Consider the following 19,088-nt stretch of genomic DNA (forward strand, 5'->3'; position numbering starts at 1 on the left):
GAACATGGCTCGTTGCATAAGCGTCAAGGGGCAAGGATGCCGGCAAGGAGGAACAAGCGGAGAAAAATAAGCGAGCGCCAGGCGGCGGCAGAGTGGAAGAAAGCGAGAGAGCGTCCTCGCCACGAGAGTCTGTGTACGCTTGTGCTGTTGGTTGCAGTGGCGAGAGCGCATGCAGTCACTATGACAACGTCGCGGGTTTGACAGCAACGCGAGGTGTCGGTGCGCATCCGTGACCACGCCTACGTCACGCGCGCGCGCGCCCGCGCAGCTGACGTCACTGCCTCCGTCTCTCTCTCCGCGGCGGAGCGACTTGCCTGTTGCTACATGCCGGTGAAAACGCGCGGCCTCCCCCTCTCGCCTAGCCGAGACCCCTCCCCACCATCTTTTCCCGCTGGCGTTGCCGTTGTTGCTGCTCCGCTCGCGCGCGACCACCAGCGCGCCTGCTCAGTCAGCTCTCGACGTCGCCTCAGCTCAACCCAACTCGAAGTAGCCTGCCCAGCCTGCCGATCATCGACGACAACGATAAGCTAGCGCGTCCGAGCTGCTCTCGCGCGGAGGGAAGTTCTCTTGGGACACGCAGTGTGTCCGGCACGGACAAGCAGAGAGTGTGCGAGTTGACGTGTGCGCGAGAGACTTGATCTCGAAACAGAGAGGGAGAGAGGGGACACCCGATTTGTTGATGTAAGTGCACCACGGATAAGTGACAGGCTGGAGTGGACTTCAACTCACCGCGGAGCCAAAGTGCTGCACTCTCAGCGCCCATGGAGTATAGGTCAGATGTTTTTTGTATAACGCCCGTTCACCGGCCGTTTCTCGTTGTTGGAGGCGCTACCGAACGTTTCCCGGCGCGAGCTCCCTCCGGCGGCCGGCAGAACCGAGGGACCGAAGCGCCGCCAGCGCGCCGGCATTTTCCTTCCAGCGAGATCGGTTGCGCTTTCCCGAGGCTGCTGTGCGCGATATCGAGCGCGCGTTCACCGCCAGCGATCAGCTCCGCGAGACCACCAACGCCATTTCCATTCTTTGCAGGATGGAGATGCACAACGAGGCGCCTTTGCTTTCCTCATTGCAGAGAGAAAAAATGGCGCGGCACTTGGCTCGCGCGCTCGCTCGAATGGGATACAAACCAATTGGCGCTCAGAGAAACGCGGCCGTAATAATAGTCGGCGCATAAAAGCCGCGCGTTTCGCGCGAAACGCTGCGAACAATATAACGCATGCAATATTCATGAGACAATTGATATATACGAATGTAAGTATAAAAGGCGAAATCGAATTCGTGCGTAAAATGTCGGACGCCACCCCCCCCCCCCCCCCGCGAAGCGCATTCGTCAATCGTTGAAATTCCATTAGTCGGCAGCGAACGGAGAGGAGCTAACATAATAAAACGCATTAGGCTAAGGGCGCTCGGCCTAAAACCCCGCATCCGGCAGCTTATCCCTCTCTCTCTCTCTCTCTCTCTCTCTCTCTCTCTCTCTCACTCTCTCGGTAGGATTAATCCGAGCAAGAGATCTAACGTTGCTTCCGATGCCATGTAAATTCAGACTCTTAGTGTGTAGTGTGTTTTATTGCCGTCCTCTTGATGGCAAATCGATATTTAAACTCATGGCGACGCTCATGAATTCCGTATAAGGCACTGTTCACGACACTTCACTATGTCGCATTGTCCTAGTACTTTTTTTTTCTCAAATGATAGGTCTTTGAATATATGCACGTATAACTTGTCGTTATTGTCACTGAAGAGCAGCTCAACCGTCACGTAATTCGACTGTTCCCCTAAAACGTCTTGCGCGGTCTGTTGAGCTTCTTGATAAATAGTTTCCTGCATTTTTCATTTTGTCTCGCCGTTTTTCCGGATAAGCGTTGACGTTGTCATCAAATGAGGCAGATCGCGATGGCGAAAGACGGAATCGGAAATTTCGAAACGAGTTGGATTGATGAACAATGCTCGCGTGCAAAGAAAATTCGTCCAGCAGCCTAATCTCTAGGCGATTAATCTGAAAGCTGAGCTTGAGAATCGGTTTGGGCACTCAATGAAGAAAGCGGGGGAATAAAACTGGGGAAAATACGGAACAAATCCGCAGGGCTTTTTGGGGGTGCTGCTCACGTCGACGATATATCGTTACCGGCGCGCGACACGTAGCCCACTTTCGAACCTCATTTATCCCTCCCTCTTCTCTCTCTCTCTCTCTCTCTCTCTCTCTCTCTCTCTCTCTCTCTCTCTCTCTCTCTCTCTCTCTCTCTCTCTCTCTCTCTCTCGATATACCTACAACTTTTTCTCTTTCTCATGAGCCGCAATGGGAAAGGGAGGAAGGAGCAGCCCGCTCTTTTGAGAAAGCGAGAGATTTTCTTTCGCTTATTTGTATTGATAGGGCCGTGCACTTTGCGAGCCTTACACACGCACACTCGCGCGGAGATATCGATCTCGACCATTTTCGGATGCTGCTGCTCGAGACTAGCTGCTTCTTTTCGAGCAGGCGAGTCCGCGACTCGAATTGTACAAGCTTTGGTAATGTCTTCCTCTCTCTTTCTCTCCCTGTGCGACACCATTTAAAGATGCCGCAATGTCACACGCATTACATCTTTTTTACTTACTGCCACTGCACTAATCTTTTCCGCATTAGGCATGGACTGACGTGTTGTTCGTTTGCATTATCCGATTGCTTGCACATTTGGTTCGTGGATTAAATTAACGTTTGATTATTCGTGCAATGCCTAATAAGCGATAGCTTCGCCTGACATATCGAAAGCATTTCATTTACGAATTAGCAATTCGTTGCACGCGTAAATAGTTGCCGCTCGAACAATATAATCGGTAATGATCAAAGCCAGATGCGATCACGCGTAGATCCAATGATTCGTCAGCTTAAAAACTGGCAAACGCCAATTTAACAGCTCAAGTCGCATTGTGCTACAAGAAAAAAGTTGATCGCGCGTAAAGCGCTAATCGACCGAGAGACACACAACTTTGAAAGCCCCGTTTGTAGGTTTTTAGCTCTGTCGTTCGAGATACAAGAGAAACTCGAGCGTCTCCAAAGTGTGTCTAAAGCCTGCGTTGTTTTACGGCTCTGAAGAGAAAGGAAGAAAGTCGGCACTCTCGGGGACACACGATCAAGCTCGATTAATGGCTTTCTTTTGCGCATGACTCCGCCGTGGCGCGCGCGCGCGCGATTTTTCAAAGTCTTTAATTAAGCAATATTGCCGGGATTGTTTTCTTTATCTGGCGCCGCTGCGGGTTAGTTATCTTCATTAGATCACGGCCTGCTGCCGTGTATTTTCGTTAAACGCTTAATGGACAACACGGGTTACGCCTGGACTTGCTTATATATACAGAATATATCGTGGTTCATTGATCGAGCATTGTTTTGCTTTCTCCAAGAGAAAGCTTTCTAATGATGAACATTTTTCATCGCCTGAATTTAAGTTTTTTCTACATTTTCGTGATTGCTGATTGCCAACGTCACATTTTTATAATAAATGTGCATGTCTGTGTATGTGTGCATCTGGTTACCTTCTACTTAATCGATATCAATTCAACTGTTAAAGTTACATTTATAAGACTTCCTAGTCATGGTTCTTGTCGTCGTCTTTCAAAACAACCGACGTTTCAAAGCTATCGGTCAATTTTTTTTTTAAATTATCCAGATTTGTCAAATTTTGATTGATTTCTTCTCGTATTGCTTTTATTACATCTACAACAATTGATTGTTCTAAAATGGTTTTAGGGCTACGTTTGTGAGACTTTGTAATTATGTTCTATAGCAGTGAAATCAAGGCGATTGGTCATCGTACTAAATAATTATTAAAATTTTTTAATCGTCACTTTTTCGTGATTTCTTGTCATTTCCTCGAAAAAGTAAGAAAGTTAAGATTACAGAAAAATTGATATCTACAGTGAATTCAGTATCAAATTCTAAAACTATAATTATATTCATTTTTATTGAAATTATATTAACTTTGATCACTATTGATCGATGTTTTCGAAAATTATAGCAAATATACTTTTTTCCTTAATCATTATTTTCAGACAACTGATTTTGTTGACTTCGAATGCTACTGATTGAATATTATAAGAAAAGACATATAAATTAATTCGATAACCAAGTAGCAAGAATTTAGTTCTATCAAGAACAAAAGAAAATTATCAGTAAATCATACGGAACAAAACTTTTATAGAAGAATGCAAAAATTTTAATAAATTACACTATTACACTATCTGAATTGTGGATCATTCTTAAAGAATTCAAAAGTATATTAAATAATAATCAATTTTCATAATTAATACTTTAATGTTCCAGTCATAATACAACATTCCTCATATTCTAGTCACAATAACTAATACTTCAAGTACGTTACCACAAATGAAATATATTTTCTATAAAATTAAAAGCACGTTACTTTATTTTAAAAAATATATGTATTTTTCGAGAAAGTACATTGCTAATGACGTTAGCAGCAAAAATTTAATATTTACTCCAAGTCTCTGGATTCTACTACCAATGCCCGTATTAAAGCAAGCTAAAGCTTCTTCAGTATTTCGTATTCAGTATCTTTACGGGATTGTTATCAATTCAGTCCAAGAGCTGGAAAACAGCGAATTAGACAAAACTTGAACAGTTTTGCTCCAATTCGCAATTGCGATTAGAGTACATCAAACTTTATCAAAAAAGCTTTTATCAACAAAGTTTTCATGCGGTAAATTGTAAAGGGTCTTTAGAATTAAAACATCAAACTTTGATTATACCGTACTTGGTCGAATGAATTATTATGTAAATCTAGTTGCTACTACTATTCGCTTATAACGTTCGAGGGCATTCACATTCTATGTAAAAAAATTTTTAACATAAAACAATATTTAACCATTACGAAAAATGAGATTCCAACTCGCAGTTAAAAATTGACTTTCCATATCAAAATATGAAAAATAGCTTCTAAATAATGCAGGCGACGCGCATACACGGTACCAACATAGCTCGCCGAAAAAAAAACTCGTGGCATAAAATATTCGAGCTTTCTCTCTTTTTCGCGGAGACAAAAGAGAGAGAGAGAGAGAGAGAGAGAGAGAGAGAAAGAGATACACATATATAAAGCTTAAACGCATATCGTTCATACCTGTGCCCGTTGCCAAGGTGTTGAGTTACGAGGATCTCTGGGCCCTTCATAAGTATCGCAAGCGTCGTTGTCGTCGTAGGGTCGATTGGACCTCATTAATCTTGCTCGGGATGCAAGGGACATTGAAGAATCGAGCGTGTGGACCAAAGTGAATTATGCATAGCTGTCTCTCGCCGTCGCAAATGGATTAGATTACACAGTCGCGCGTGTACGCCTATGCGTCGCCCGTTGAAAACTAACCAAGCGATAATGAGTTTGATTTGAAATCGGAAGCTGACCTACATGAAGCCTCGTAAGCGCATTAGGCTGCGTATACGCTAGGGTATTATGCTAGGATGGAGCTTCTGAAAGGCCACGAAAAGGATGAGGCTTTTCGCCAAAGCTCTCTCACTCTCTCTCTCTCTCTCTCTCTCTCTCTCTCTCTCTCTCTTGATGCAAAGCGATCGATAGGCAATTAATCGACCTGTGCTAGCTGCCTTTGATATATATACACATACCTCCAACAGATAACAAGGAAAAAGGCGACATTCGTATACCGCCGCAACGATTAATCCTAATGGCCAAACCGACACTCTTTATTGTCCTGGCCGCAAAGCTTTTTTTTTACAACGAATTGCTTTGCGGACCCTTTCTCTTTTAATCCCCGCGCAGCCATTTGCGGACAAACGAAAGCCTAACTCGCAATTATTTTCTCTGTTTTAGGTAAGTGTCTACCGGCTGTTTATGTCTAGAGAGCAGAGGGTCAAAGGAGGTAACGAGCGACCAGCTGCCGGAGATCAAAAGCGCGCCGATTGGTTCCGCAGTGAAAATAAAAGCCCCGATGGCGCGTGCGCAAATCGAACGCGCTCGTCTTGGCTCGGCCGCGCCAACGTAAAAAGACGAAGCGGCCAGTGTGATAAAAATACAGCTACGTCGTCGGCTCCTTTGTCCTGCCTCGCGCGCCCACGTTCGCCAGCGCTCGAGCTTGCGCGGCCCCAATGGAAATCGGGCGCAATTTCATCATTATTCCTGGTTGCCGGCCCTCTGCCCGGCTTATTTAGAAAAGTGAGCAGGCGCGCTGGCGGCCAATCATCTTCGATTTTTTCGTTTCGCGCGGTTGTCATCGGAAATAACCGCAGCACCGGTGGCGGTCAGAGCAATTCCCCGGAGTGTTTTCCAATTTCGTTAGAGGCTTTTTCTTTTTTCTTTTTTTTTCTTTTTTTTTTCTTTTTTTTTCTTTTTTTTTGCCAAGGCCCGGCCGTCGTCGTCATCTTTCCCTGGGGCGAATTAGCCGGCAATTAAGGGGAGGCATTTAAAATTCAGAATTACGAAATCTGGCTTGCAAATTGACGCGACGAGGGACTGCCGGGCCAAAGAGCGCGCCGGAAAAAAATGCACTTTTTTGCGACCTTGGTCGATGAGCGAGCCGCCAAATCAATTAGCGCAACTTGTAAAAGCAAGATCAAGCGGAAGAAAGAGGGCTCTAAACAAAAAGCGTGGGGGCAGCGACTCTTATCACTTAACCTCTCTGGCGCTTCGATTTCTTTCTTGCTCTGCAGTAGCAGCAGCTTGCAAGTTGCGCGCGGCAGCAGTCTCATTCAATCTTTTCCCATTCTTCTTGTCCCTCGGCTTCTACTTCGGCAAAGCTCTGGTAATTACTTTAGGAGGCATTAGGGGGCCTTCCAGCCGGGTACGACGACGTCGACGACGACTAGAACTTTTAATTTTTCCCTCAAAAAACTTTGGCGCTCGTTACGTCGTCGCTGCTCGACGCCAGCGCGAAAAAAGAGAGAGAGAGAGAGAGAGAGAGAGAGAGAGAGAGAGAGAGAGAGAGAGCGGTCGCAGGAATTAAAATTAATGCCGACGACGACGACGTTTGCTCTCTGGACAAACACCACTTCTTTGTCCAACTTTTCAAGAAAACAAAAAAGCACGAAGTAGCATTAGAGCCTGGTTTTTCCGCAAATGCCTCGCGTCGCGTATATACGCAAGGGCGGCTCGTAATTCGGCAATGTTTCGGCAAGAGAGCAACGCCCTTCGGAATTCCCATGTAATAAGCTCCTCCAGGCCGGCTTGCAGCCCACTCGAATGTACGCGCCAGAGAGCTGCTATACATATGTATGCGCATGTCTAAGACGGGCCCCCGAAGGACAGAAAGTGGCTGTATAGGGGGTCTCTCTCTCTCTGCATTTGCAAATCAAATCTCGCTGCAGCTTCCGGGATTCGCCCCCGATTAGCCGGCTCCTCGCTACCTTCGTCTCGGTGGCCTCTCTCTCTTCCGCGCGTAAACATTCGTAGCGCCGCGCGGCGTCGTCGCTGCATTAGCATGCCGCGCCGCTTGATCGACGCCTGCCTCATTCGTAATTACGAGGCCAGCTGGCGTGCAGCTCTCCGGCCGCGCTCGGCTCATCGTCCCGCCTCTTGGTTATCCAATTGGATCGAGCCTGGCGGCGATCCCCGGGCAAAGGTCGGCTCGACAAAAATGTTGGCTCCCCGCGGCCGCCTGTTTGCTGAGCAAAGAACCGACGCGAATCGCCACTCGTATCAATCTCTTTTATTTGCTTTTGCCGACCACCGGTCGCCGGCTCCGCTTTATTACAGGGAGTAGAGCTATCGTATGATTTGGCCCTGTCGCGTTCGCGATGGGCGCGCGTCCGCCGCGTTTCGGCTCGATCGTTCTGCCGGGACTCGCGCTCGGTTGTGCTCGCGACGTGGACGGAGCGCGCAAGCGGCGTGCCTCGATTCGCTGCGCGCCGCCAAGTAAGATACTCCGAGCGAACTGCGCGTCGTAAACTGTCGCGGCAAATGCAGCCAAGCTCCGAATCATTCGAGAGCTCTCCGGGGCGGCGCGGCGCACGTGTCTCGTCCGATTGGCAAAACGGCAACAATTAAGTCGTTAGAAACAAAGCGCCGTAAAGTGGGCAGACGTAAAAGCCGAGCGCACTTAGCGAGTGCGGCGCTCGTAAAGACCGCGTCGTAGTTTTCTTGATCGATCGCGCGCGAACGCCAGCCGAGGGCGGCGGCAGTGGAGCAAGTCCGCGAGCTCGCCGTGGCGTGAAATTCACTTAATTTGCCTCGGAGCGCAGCCCGGAAAGAAGCAGCGGCCGGCGAGGGTCCAAGTCTCGGCGTCGATAGTGACCGACTATGCAGATGAGCGCGGCGAACATTGGCGGAACGAAGGCAAGGCGGAAGCTAATAACTGCGCGCGCGTCTCCCCGAGTCCGACAGCCTTCTCTTCGAGATGAAGAGACTCGCGCTGCTGCCGTCTTTTCTCCTTTATTCCTTCTTCGCTCCGACTCGACTAGGAGGAGTTACTTTTTTCTCTTTGCTTTCTCTCTCTCTCGCGCGCGCAATATCCTTCTGGCTTTTTTACTTCTTTTGCGTGTCTCGCTCGCACTCTCCTCCACTTTACCTTTGAAGTATATATTTGTGGGCTCGCCGAGAGAGTGAAAGAGTGGCGCAGTTTACCCGCAGGACGCGCAATAATATAAATAACTCGCAGTCAGCGACTTTCGCAAATGGATCTTTTAATGGCTCCTTCGTTTTCCCTGTGTCCCTCTGCATTGAAGATTAGTTTGCCTTGTAAACGCGACGACCTATCGGAGTTGCGAACGTTACCGGCCGGCGCGGATCAAAAATCTCGATCCACGATCCAGCCGTCCAAGCGACAAAAAGTCCAAGGCCAAGACGAAAGTCTGTCAACCTCTTTCTGCCGACCGCAGAGGGCCAGGCCAGGCCACCCGCAAGGATTAGGCGCGAAACTTACCGCCTCCCCAGATTATCTTGGTCGCGTCGGAGAAAGTTGTCGGCTAAAGTCCAGTGCGCGACAGATGTTTTCCGTCCAGGAATGAGAAAAAGCCAAGAGAGGCTGGAGTTGATCGAAGCGAGAGACACATAAATCTTGATACTCTCGTTCCCTGTGGCAGGAGGAAGAAGAAGGCAAAGTCGGCTGCGTTAGTCTTGATTATCTTGGCTGGGACAGTCGTCGTCGTCGTCGTCGTCGTCGCCGCCCCGTAAGACGCATCGCTCGACAAGGACGCTAAGCTCGCCGCTAATTTATACAAACGCCGCGTCATATGCCCGCGATTAACTCGCTCTCGCGCTCAAGCCTTTCCCGGCAACATACAGCCAACACGTAGCCTACCTCCAGTCGCCCGTACAAATGCAGTCCGTGTGACAGAAATACTTGATCGTTCGATCGCATCGGATCTGCTGGAGAGTTAGCGTGACACGGAATATATATATATATATTCGTCCAGAGCGGCTTAAATAATTAATCGGACAAGATGCAGGTCCAGTCTGAAAACGCACGGGCACTCGCGACTCGCGATCGATGTCCGTGGGCGAGCTGTCGAAGCGGCAGCGAAGAAACCGCGAGCGAGCGCGCGCTGCAGGCCGCACTCCACGCCGAGATCGATGCCGCGGCGGTCAGTCGAACGCCGTGAGGCGAGTTATTGTCGAGCGGTCGCGCGGCCAAGGTAGCAGACACGACCGCGTACGCGAGATCTCGATTAACGGGTCGTGCAGATCCGGAAAACGCGGCGGAAATTCAGAACGGACGTCGCGGAGAGCTGACCACGAGAAAGCGCTGAGTCAAGCCTGTTTGACTTGCATATTTTGCGCGCTGTATGGAGGCGGGTTCGGGGGCGTAATAAAACTCGAGAGCCCGAGCTTTTAAAGCGAAATTGGAAGAGAGAGAGAGGGTCGAATCTTTACCTTTCCACCCTGTTGCGCGTTTCTTTTGCCAAGGCCGCCGAGGCGCGGTTTCTTGTGTATAGATTCCCCTCTCCCTGCACACGCCCTCCTACCCCTCCTCTCTCGCTCTCTCTCTTTCTCTCTCTCTCTCTCTCTCTCTCTCTCTCTCTCTCTCACTCCGCTCTTTTTTGTCGTTTAACATATCAGCCTGTCGCGTGTGCACGCGCGTCGCCGCCGCCTTAGCCTTTTGCCCCTTCCAGCGCCGTGCGCTTATCTTGACATGCTTTTGTTACAGCCTTCTTGCTCTACTCGCGGCGCGCAGCGTCAATTGCGGCGCGCGAGAGATTTCTTTCTGCCGCCCCCATCTGCGAGCGCTTTATCTGTAGCCGAGCTTTGTATGATTCGAGTATTTCTTGTACCTTCGCGATTATGTCAAGTTGACTGTTTGCCGGCAGGTAGGACTTCGCGAAACTCAAACGTCCGGCGGAAATCACTGCCGGTCACCCGTCCGGTAGTTGACGCGCATTGTTCACCTGCGGGGCGAGCGTGTAAAAATTCCGTGCCTGCGCGGAGAGAAAGAGAGAGAGAGAAAACTCATCGTGATCCTTAGCTGCGCAGCGTGCAATATGTAAATCGACCTCTCGCTTGTGAATCGCAGCGGGTGAAAATGCGTTTTCGGGCACAGCAGCGCCTGCACTTTTTCGAAAGGGGCCCACTTCCGCGGCAAGAAAGGCTCGCCAGTTGCAATCTATACTCGGCGCTGCACAACTCCGCCTCTTCGCGTCTGCGCCGCGCTGCACTTCCGCATCTCTCTCGGAGGAGTGGGTGGCTGCCCTCATTGGCCGTCGTTGGCGAAAGGCGCCGCGGCGGCGCCCGCATCTAGCCGGTTTTATGTGTGCCCTGATCGTACACTTGCATTCCCATCTCCCCGTTGGCTCTTTATGCCTTGTTGTTTTTTCGGCCGGCGATGCGCGAAAGATCCATTAATATTTTTTTTTCTATTTCACCGCTTGCCGGCAAATCACTTTCGTTGTTCTGCCAAAATTTTATATCTCGCGCGTTAGAACGCCTGACTTGACTAAATACGATGCTAAGGAACGACCGCTTCAAGGTCCAATTATATTCGTCGTCGTAGAAAAAAATTATTGAGTTGTCGTTACTTCGTTGCAATATAGCCTGTTCTTACACATTTTCCGTTTCAGTTCCAGCGCCTGCGATGTTCAGTAATGCCTCGAATGGATAGTTTTTTCCTGCGATTAAAAAAAACGAGATCGATAAACCGCAAAAAATGGCGATCTATATTTAAAAAGCGCCGTAAAACGTCCAAAGAAGTGAAGCATACATAAGTCAGTAGTGCGAGCGCGAGTTCGGTCAGACGCCGAGTCCAATCGAAAAATCGAAAGTAGACGTCGGTTCTTTATTTTTTTCTTTCGCTCTTTTGATGGAAACGATTTATTCGCCAGAAATCAAAAGTAAATTTCCTCGTAAAGCTTACAGCTTCTCTCGCTTTCGCCTGACGTCCTAGTTCCGCCACCAAAAAGAAGCACTCTTCGCGCTTGCCTTTTCTTTCGCTGCCTATTGATTCGATAACACGACCTGCCTAGATACTCTCATTCTTTTTCTCACTTACTCCGAATGACTTTGATTCCATAAAGTTTTCGAATCTCCACCTAAGGTAACGTCACTGCTGCGCTACTTACCAGATAATTTTGACGTCGAAGAGAGGAAGGAAAAATTCATTCGAAAATCTGCTATTTTTACGGTTAAGGAATACGCCGGGATTGAAATTCAACTTTCTCCTTTATCAGCGACGATATTCTTTGAATATAGGTCGAATTGTTGGGGGATATCTGTTTAAGTTTACGGCAGAGTTGTTAATTTGAAAGTGCCAATTATTTGTAAGCTCGCCAGCGAGAACTCAATGGATCTACAATTAGAAAGATGATGGCTACTTGTGTTTGATGACCGAACTTAACTTGAATTGGTCCGGAAAATGTATAGGTAAAATTCAGTAGATCGATCAAAAGGTCGCGCGCATTAAGATAAAGAGAGAAAAACATGGCCAGCGGACGTTTTCTTACGAGCAGACAACAAAGACGAGTGATCGACGGTTTTTCTTTTTTTTTTTTAATGAGATATCCAAGCCTGGGAGGCGAAGGAATCAGTCGAGCGTGATTTCACGCGGTATCGACGTCGAGACAAGAAACGAGGAAAAGGGCTGCGTCCACACAATGGCCCACCTGAGCTCAAAGCGAAAAGGCCGCCTCAAAACCAACTTTCGGCCGAGTTCGAACTTGCCTTCTTCTTTCTTCTCCTTGCACAGCTCGCATTCTCCGAGTGTTCTTCGACTTTTGCCAAGTTTAAACGAGAAAAATTCGGTTTCCTCGAGCTTAAACTTGGATGGTTAACTACTCGCAAATTTACCACTTGGTTTTGAATTTCGTTTCTGTCGCTCATTATCGCCACTCGGAGGGATATCTGGATAAAATCACGTCGTGAAACAGTGGCAGCGCGCGCGAAGTTTAATTTGAAAAATGGCGTGCAACAGTTCACACCCCGTGTCCGCGCCACGTTTTCCTTTTTTTTTCTTTTCTCATGCCATGCTGGAGGAGAATCAAGCGCTGGCGCTGCTCGTCGGGAGGAAAAAAGCCTCTCTTTCCTTTGAAGTGGCTGCCAAAGAAGGGGGCAGCCAAGTGAGAAGCCTCTCGCTGCGCGCACATCGCCGCCGGCTGCACAAAAGCTTCTCTCTCTCTCTCAGCGACCCTCGATGCCTTTTTTCCCTCCCGCTTCTTCTTCTTCCTCTCGTCGTCGTCGAAGAATGAGACACTGATTTCTCGGAAGCTTTATTATGTTTTCGCTTATTGGGACGACCGACTGTATTGAGCGCGAGCACCGCGGCAGTCTGTCTTGAATTATTCGCCTCGCACTTTGCGCAAAAAATAGAAGAAGCTTCGCCCCCCCCCTCCCGCCCGCCCTCTCTTTCTTCCGACGCGTTATTCGCGAGAGAGGATATTGAAAGTCGATGGGAACTGAAGCACAATTATTTATTGCGACCGCGAGTCGATAAGTGTCAATCGACTGACGAACCTATGCGCGCTACTCCAAAGAGAGGGAGAGAGAGAGAGAGAGAGAGAGAGAGAGAGAGAGAGAGAGAGCGAGGCAGCGAAATTTGGTGGGCGCGTGCCACGAGCGAATCGTCGAACAAGTCCTTTGTCTGGAGATGGCCGCAGGCGCGCTAGCAATTACTCGCTCCCGTGCGGCGCGCGCGACGAGGATTAATGCCCTTGCGTCGTGCGCGCAGCCAGGCAGTTTTGCGCCGGGCTGCAAATTGCATTTGTCGCCTCGCATCTGAAAGCGCGATGGAGTGCGCGCAACCACCAGCCTCTCGAGTTTTTTCAGCCCGACTCTTTGCCGCCGCTAATCATTTCCCTCGGCGTCTGTTTCCCTTCCACCCAACCCGTGCATTTTTTACCGCGGAAAGCCTCGGGATGCCGCGGCATTGTCTTCCGTAAAGTAGACGCACGCAGTCAAGCCGCCTCAAACGAGGCGACGCTGAGATACAGCGCAACGGAGAAAATAGCAACTGCGCGCGCGCCCCGAGTCGCTGGCTTTCGCCTCTTCAAAGCGCAATAAAAAAGCGGAGATATTCGTACTGCCGGCAGTTTTGCGCTCGCTCGCTGTATTTCTATCTCTTTCTCGCGAAATCACTTTGCGTTACGACGCGCATACGCTGTGTCGCGACGCGAGCGCGACAAAGGGGCACGAGATAATATTGCGCTTTGCGGGAATAAGAGGCCGAGGCTAGCGATTGTTGATGGCCGCCGAGGCGAGGAGAAAGGGCAAATTAGCTAATTGGTAAAAAGCTGGCAACCGCTTTGCCTGGCAAGAGCTGATGTTTGAAACGTACGAGGCGGACGTGCGCGCGCGCGCGATTGTGACGGGGAATCTGGTCTAATTGCCGCGGGGCCCCCGGCACTGTCGGGTCGGGGCATTTCTTAAAATTCTTTTTCGGCGCGCGTAATCCGTCGGCTGGGATTTAGCTTCCTTTTGAGAGCTGGCCTTTCGAATGAGATTGCGCGGAAAATGCAGAGCGAGAGACAAATTAGAAGCTTTCTCTCGTGAGCGATGTCAAAGCGAACTTCAGCTGGGCGTTCGCGTCGAGTGTGTTTCAGTTTGCAGGCTCGCGGATTACGCCCTCCCGCGCACTCTCTCTCTCTCTCTTTCTCTCTCTCTCTCTTTTCGCAGAGTATTACGGCGCTATTTATAGTCGTCGGCGAAATTCACGCCGAATGAGTTTAGAGAATGCGCGCGCACAAAGTGCCCAAGAAACAAAAGCTTTTCGGCGTGAGCGCGATGCACAATTATGGCAGACTCGCGCGCGTAGAATTTCGCGACGGATTGCCGAGGCTCGTATCAAGCTGGCAAAAATACGCGGATGGCGGAGCGCTCGCGCGGCCACTGCGCCGAGCCGTCGTTCGGAGAAAGCCATGGTCACCAAGGGAGTTGCGAACCCCGGCGATTCTCGAGCGCTATCAGCGCCACTCGGTCCCCGGCAATAATAACTCTAGTTATACGCCCGTAGTACCCCGGAACTTGCCCAAACTTGTCTTGTTTTCCAAGCTGCTCTTGTTGGCTCCGTCGAGTACTTGCGAATGCATCGTATCGCGCTATCGGGTTAGCTATTTCCCATCGTCCACGTCGATGCCACTTTGGCAAAAGGACGATTTTCGGATATATCACGCGCAAACCTTAACCGCGTGCACTTTTTCAGCACTCGTAAAACACTCGACTTGGCCGAGCGGCAAAAAGGATCTGTCGCGACGTTCTCGCACACTTGAAAGCTGAATAGTTGACGAGCAGCAGGTTAGATGCCAGTTGCATGTGGGCCGCATTGGAGGGCGAAAGTTGGTTGTAATCATAAACCTCCGTGCAACTTGCACAGGCAGAAGCCGAACAATGCATACGGCTTCGAATGATTCACCCTGCGTAATAAATAAACGAACGGAAAAAGAGAGAAAAGCATACAATGGGCGTTGTATAACAAGGGGTCAGTGCCGCACACGCGCGCAACATACACATCAATTCATCGCGCGTAACGAGATACTCATCATTATACGCGGCGAAGGAGGCAGGGAGGAGGGCGACCGCGTCGAAGTGCCGACCAAATTGCACCGCATTGTATGTCATCGCAAGTGGCCGGGCGTCTTGAATTATTCAGACACGGAGGAGAGGCCGAGCCGCGCGCTTGCACCTAACTAAGCATTATGGCCGGCCGACCGGATATATATATGTGGACTATGATACGCGTGCCAAGCGGCGCTCTCCAGCTGCCCGTGCTTCTTTTCCGTCCGCGGCGATTTCGGAACGTGCTCTGGCCAATCGCACGCGTGCAACGCCCGATTTATCCATGGCTCTTACGCGCCGTTCGAGCGCAGACGGATTTATCACAGAGTAATTTTTAACGGAGAACTCGTTACGGACGATGTGAGCTGTAACGGGGCGAACGATGCACAAACAACGTAATAGAACTGTAGCAGTAATTGACTGTTGTAACGATAAAAACCAGCAAAGAGAGCAAGAGAGGGGCGGGGGGGGGGGGGGGGGTTTGCAGCGTTCTTAACTAGTTGAACGTGGAGACATCCGGATTCTTTCCCGTGCCGCGCGACAGCCAAAAGCAAACAATTTGCATGCGCACGGCTGCCGCTGAATGGCGCGTAATTAAGTCACACGCGCGCGTCGCGCGAGAGCACCAGCTCTCGCGGGACGACACGCCGGAAAGAGCGGGAACAAACACGGCCAAATGAACGTCGAGAGCTCTTTCTTTTTTTTCACGCTGTCGCCGCTCATTGTCCGTGCTTCGAGTCATTGCGCGTCTGCTCGCGACAGGCTTTCCCTCCTGTTTGCTGTGCGAAGCTTTCAACGTGATTTTACGTGGACTTTTGCGGCCGGCCCTCAATTATGATTCTTTCGCCTGGCTCTCGGCGATTTCGTCGGCTCCCCCCGCTCCTTTCGTCCTCGCCTCCGCGTCGGAGCATTGGGTTTTGCGAGCTCGCCCGTGCGAATCGCAACGGCAGCATGGGCCGTCGGTAAGCAGATCGAGCGGCGAAATGCCTATTTGATAAACGTCCTCTATTCGGTCGACGCCAGATGATTCAGCGTCATGCCGGCCACATTTCCATGGACCACGGAACCATTCGGAAGGGCGCACGACAGTTATGTGCTTTGTCGTTAGCGCGGCGCGTCCAAAGTAATTGACTACTGCGACGCTCACGCGATCCGACGTGCATCGCGTAATGATACGCCAAATTAATTATTTGGCCTGCCATTTTTTTTCCGCATCGGCAAAAGATAGTACAGATGGTATACACTGTCGTGAAAGAAATAGCCGCGAGCTTCTAGTACATAAAAGTTCAATCTTCTGGCTAACTTTAGATCGTTAAGGCAGCAAAAGCAGCGTCGAGCTAACCTCTATAGCCTCGTTCACTTTTACGATCTTGTTAAAGTGTTGATAGAATATCGAAATTAATGTGCCTCCTCACTAAATTTAACTGACTGGCGTTCTCTTTTCGGCCCTCTGTTCCGGATAAGTTCTTTTGCTCGTAGCTCCGATGGCTCGGGAAGAAAGCTTTAATCGCTTGCGCGCTCAGGACTGCGTGTAAGTTTGCAAGATTTTTCATAATTGCACGAGCAAGTTGGGCAGCGGGCTGCTCATTGGCTTTCCGCCTGGAGATCGTGTGGCCAGTCGAACTTCGATAAGCGACCATTAATGTGCTCGGCCGTTTTCTGTTTTCCAATCGAACGCGTCTGCTTGATATTTTAATTATTCCTCCTTTCCCGCTCTTCGGTCGCGTCGTCGTTAAGCTTTCCCTTCGTCTGGTCATAAAAGCCAAAGGAAAGAGCTCTCGGCGCTTTACAGGCAGTTCGAACACGTCCCGAACGAGGTATGAGCCGCGCCTCGTATAAAAAACAATGTGGCGGCGCGTGCGCGTTTTACGCCGCGGAAGAATTTGCCCGTGTATACGCATGTAATAAAAGAAGCGAGCAATTTTATATTCTATTTCGCGGGCGACAGCTGCCGCGTGTGCCCGCGCCGTTAATGTGACCTCCACCAAGACGTAATCAGAGCTTTTCCCGCGGCCTTTCCCGTCGCAAGATTTACAGGAAAAATAAGGTTAGCTTCGACCATTAGCCAAAGAGAACTCGGGGCGGGGGTGCGGAAGTTGTGGGAGCTTTTAAAACGAGTTCGAAAAAACAAAAGCAACGCACCCGCGATGTTGTTTCGCGGCTTGGGAATGCAAATTAAACGCCAAGGGTTTGTGTATTTTTACCCGGCGCGCCAGCCGGCGAGCGCTAAGTGCTTTTTGCGGCGCGTTTTCGCGGAAAAGTTAACGCTAAGCGCTCCTGAGGTTTTAACGCGGCTTTGCCTAACAATGCGATGATTTTATTATTGAAAAAGTACGGACCGCTTGCTATCTACCTTGCCTGCTTTTTTCTCGTCTCCAAGTCTTACGATCAATCAGTTTCGTGCCGAATTTTGGCTTTTGCTTTACACTGACCGTTGCGCTTTTTGCAAGTGGTATTTGGTATCTGGTATGCCCTGGTACAAATATAATTTAATTTGTAACAAAATACATCAAGGTTTTCAAAGTAGCATTGCTAGTATGTTTATGTTGATTGGAAGGCGTCGGCTCTCTAATTGAGAGCCAATATGCCAATTCTGAAGTGTGTTTAGCATTGATAGTATCTTCTGCGCATGTGTTGGTGGAAAATCATGATTCTGGTGCGAAAGCATTTGAAAATCATGATTCTGGCACAAAAGTATACGATATTGATAAAAAAACAAAAGCTATTATATTGATTTCGTTTGTACCGTCTACAAATAGAAATTTTACAATTTTTATCCCTCAAAAAATCGAAGAAAAACGAAAAGAACGAGATCTCGGAAAATCTATACTCCTGGCACAAAAACGTTGGATTTTCTTAAAAGAAAATAAAGGTAATAGATTCTTTTTAATTTATACAAACTGAAAAGACTAAAATAAAAATGTCCATCCTTCTGTAAAAGAAATTAATCAAGTTTATTTAAAGTAGCTTTGATTGTATCTCTTTATTATCTTTACTGGATGGAAGTGACTGTCTAACTGAGAGGTGATATGCCAATGCGTATGCGTAATTGTAATGATCGTACAGCAAAATAACCCAATATGATTTAATTTGCTTGAATAAATAAAAAAAATAATAATGATCGTACGATTCACGATCTCCGAACATCAAAATTAAAATTATTTTCGACGATTTGGCATCAATAGCATCAAATGAGGTTAGGTCGAAGATTGGGTTATTTCAGTAAACTGTGTTCCTGCAACTTACCAGAAAAAAGCCCGTTTGTTGTCATCGATGTTGAATTGTCAAAAATAAGTGAAATTTTGAAGTTCATGGATCGGGAATTAATGTTCGATCAATGTTCAATCATTACTTTACTAGATGGCGGTGGGTCTCTCACTGAGACGCCGATAAGCCAATACGCATGTTCGATCATTGCAATCTCGCATGCGCATGGCTTTTTGGCTCTCAGTTGGAGAATCACTGCCATCTAGTGAAGATAATAAAGATATACAATCAATGCTACCTTGAAAAACTTGATTTACTTTTTTTACAAGCGGATATAAATTCTAATCGTCGCATTTTTAATTGGTACAAATTAAAAGTAATCTATTAGCATTATTTTTTTTTTTCGGAAATCCGACATTTTTATGCGACGAGTTTAGATTTTCCGAGATCTCGTTCTTTCAGATTTTTTTCAATTTTCCGAGGGATACAAATCATAAGATGATACAAATTAAATTACGATGCTACTTACGTGTCATTTTTTATGAAAATCAATTTCTTTATGCCAGGGTATAGCCGATGCATTTAGTTTACTTAAATATTTGTATTTGCTGCTAGGTAGAATCGTCTGTTTTGTGCAGGCAAATGAAAAACATATCTAGTGATATTATCTACCAAGTTTAGTCGATGCAAATATCTATTGTGGGATCTATATCGAATCACGTGTAATTTTTTTTTCTAATAATGGCTTCGTGTGAATTAATAATTTCAATTTCAAGAAGCTTGGTTCTGAATTAAAACCAGTCAATAATCTGCAAAACTATTCAATGATGAATCATTCAATTTCAAGCATTGAACGCGGATAAAAAATCCGCGTATGGCAGAGGTACATCAGTCGATTCGTCGCTGTAATTGAAGAATTCGAACGAAAAAATGCAAGTGGCACTCGAGCGTCAAAGGCATCGCAATTTTCCGGGG

At 48.2% G+C, this 19,088-nt stretch overlaps 1 protein-coding gene across 2 annotated transcripts in view; it reads left to right on the forward strand.

Annotated features, from left to right (window-relative positions):
* The first annotated feature begins 463 nt into the window (after window positions 1-463).
* The window catches only part of LOC131672919 (CUGBP Elav-like family member 4), a 127,013-nt gene continuing 108,388 nt past the window's right edge, over window positions 464-19,088 (forward strand). For both annotated transcript variants that reach the window (XM_058950468.1, XM_058950465.1), the window contains exon 1: window positions 464-772. The gene's annotated coding sequence lies outside the window, so the exon portion shown is untranslated. The remainder of the gene's footprint in view (window positions 773-19,088) is intronic.

The sequence above is a fragment of the Phymastichus coffea genome, unplaced genomic scaffold, assembly GCF_024137745.1.
Source record: "Phymastichus coffea isolate CEN01 unplaced genomic scaffold, Cenicafe_Pcof_1.1 PCOF00162, whole genome shotgun sequence".
Classification (NCBI taxonomy): Eukaryota; Metazoa; Arthropoda; class Insecta; order Hymenoptera; family Eulophidae; genus Phymastichus; species Phymastichus coffea.